Genomic DNA, 3,003 nt, shown 5'->3' on the forward strand with positions numbered 1-3,003 from the left:
TTCTTCCTAGTCTGCCTTAGCCTGGAAGATCAGCTGGAACCTGTCCACTATGGGTGGCCCTGCTGGTATTTGAATACTAGTGGCATAGCTTCCAGCATCACAGCAACTCAGAAGCCCACACAGTACCACAACTGACAGACATGTAGGGGATATTAATGATGTTGTTTGATAATTTCTGCATTCGGTTGGATCACCTTTCTTGGGAATAGGCATAAATATGGATCCCTTCCAATCAGTTGATCAGGTAGCTGTCTTCCAAATTTCTTGGCATAGACAAGTGAGCACTTCCAGTGCTGCATCCATTTGTTGAAACATCTCAATTGATATTCTGTCAATTCTTGCAGCCTTATTTTTTGCTAGTGCCTTCAGTGGAGCTTGGACTTCTTCCTTCAGTGCCATCAGTTCCTGATCATGTGTTACCTCCTGAAATGGCTGAACATCAACCAATTCTTTTTCATATAGTGACTCTGTATATTCCTTCCATCTTCTTTTGATGCAGAATCCTTCACTATTGCAACTCAAGACTTGAATTTTTCTTCAAATCTTTCAGCCTGAGAAATACCAAACGTGTTCTTTCTTTTTGGTTTCCTATCTCCAGGTCTTTGCACATGTCATTATAATACTTTACTTTGTCTTGAGCCACCCTTTGGAATCTTCTGTTCAGCTTTCTGTTCAGCTGTTCTACTTCATCATTTCTTCCCTTTGCTTTAGCTACTTGATGTTTGAGAGCAAGTTTCAGAGTCTCTGCTGACATTTCCGTCTTTTCTTTCATTCCTGTCTTTTTAGTGACCTCTTGCTTTCTTCATATATGATGTCCTTGATGTCATTCCACAACTCGTCTGGTCTTTACTCATTAGTGTTCAATGCATCAAATCTATTCTGGGATGGTCTCTAAATTCAGGTGGGATATACTGAATGTTGTACTTTGGCTGTTGTGGACTTGTTCTAATTTTCTTCAGCTTCAACTTGAACTTACATATGAGTAATTGATGGTCTGTTCTGAAGTCAGCCCCGCTTTGTTCTCACTGGTGATATTGAGGTTTTCCATCATTTCTTTCCACAGATGTAGTCAATTTGACTCCTGTGTAACCATCTGGAGAGGTCCACGTGTCCATGTATATAGTTGTCCTTTATGTTCCATCACTGTAAACCAAAAATCAGTACACAATAAGCAACACCCTTCCCCTTTCCTGCTCCCTCCCACCCTTGATAACTACTGATAAACTTTGGTCTCTATACATTTGGCTTCTTTGCCATGAGGACAGAAGAACTGGATGGTGCCCTCTTACTGTTGCTGAACATTTTGATCAAAGACTCTATAAATGAATCTTGACCAGAGTGGGAAGATGCAAAACATAATTTCAAAATCTCATGGAATTCTGATTTTCTGGAGCCATGGAGGGTAGATGAACCCTCAAATACCTTGACCTGAGATAATCTTTAGACCTTAAACCAAAAATATCCCCTGAAGTCTTCTTAAAAGCAAACAGTAGCTTATCTTAGTAAAAAAAGTCTGCCTTGAGCATTATGTTCTTTTAAGATCTACCTTCATGGGATCAGATTGACAACAGAAACTCAAAGGTTAGACGGGAAGCTCAGAGGGCAGTGATTTTATGTTAATGAGGGAGGAACAACTCAGAGAAGGTAGGTGAGAATGGTTACACAACTCAAAGAATGGTCACTGAATTGTACATCTAGAAACTTTGAGTTGGTGTATGTTTTGCTGTGTATTTTCTTAACAAGAAAATAAATAGTTTTTTTTTTTTTTTTTTACAAAGGTACTGCTTTGCCCCCAGCTGTGAAAACAGCCATTGCCTTTTTCTCCTGAGGTTACAACACACGCACACACAGTAGTTATTGATTAAATGTTAATGACATCATTGTCATTTGATTGTCTGTTTCTATTGAATACTCTTTTCATCCTGATTGTGGATCGAATCTGCTATTTCTTCATACTCCTCATTCTTTTGTTTTTGTCTACATAATGAGTATAATGGAATAGTGTTGAGGAGGTTGCTTTTTTTTTTTTTTTTTAATTTGAACTGGGATAGTATTGGGCCCCAAGATAATTTTTTTTTTTCTCAGCAACATTTCTGGGGCAAAAAGAAATTTTCGATCTAGTAATTTATGTTTGAAATTTCTTTCAAATTTCAATCCGCCTTACTATTTAAAATTGTCATTTAAAGTTTTGGCTCCTCCTCCGCCCATCTGCACTCAGAGAAGAATTTTTGCTCTCAGTTACAGAAGCAGCCGCTCACCTACGGAGGGCATACCTCACTCTGGAATTCAGGTCCTTAGCCTGTCTTGCACTCAGTACTATTAAAAAACCTCACATAAACTATGAATTGTATTTCATCATTTTTTTCTTATTGCTAGAGCACAAGCCATTTAATCACCCTACATACTACAGAAAGTTAAAGTAATCAAGATTATTTTAAAGCATGAAAAATATAAGAAAGATTTTAATTATGCCTATTTAACTCTACACCTGAGTTCACAGCCACTGAATTATGTCTCTCTCTCTCTCTTTTTCTGCCCTGTGTGTGTGTGGGTGTGGGTGTGTGTGTGTATGTGTGTGTATATAAGTTATAGGTAAAGAGTTTAATGTTATAAGTGTTCTAAGCAGGATTAATGGTGATAGCTATACCATAATTGCAGGGTAAAGAAACTAGGAATTTAGCTTAACATCCCTCCAACCCCCCTCGCATATTTGGCCTGCTAATGCCACACCCCATGCATGCACACTTTAGAATTTCTGTTCAAAAGGCATAAAATATTTGGACACATACTAAAATGCAATAAATAGTTCCAGATAATGACATCAATGTTTCTCACAAATGAGTATATAAGAGAAATAAAGACACATAAAAAAAAAAAATAGGAATTTTCTGTGAGATACTTCATTGTATTCAAATGATCAATGATAATATAGACCTATAGCTCCTCAGAAGAAATAATGTAAGAAAGTATAGGATTGAATATTATATGAAAAAGGAGAAGAGA

Source organism: Loxodonta africana, chromosome 20 (assembly GCF_030014295.1).
Source record: "Loxodonta africana isolate mLoxAfr1 chromosome 20, mLoxAfr1.hap2, whole genome shotgun sequence".
NCBI lineage: Eukaryota > Metazoa > Chordata > Mammalia > Proboscidea > Elephantidae > Loxodonta > Loxodonta africana.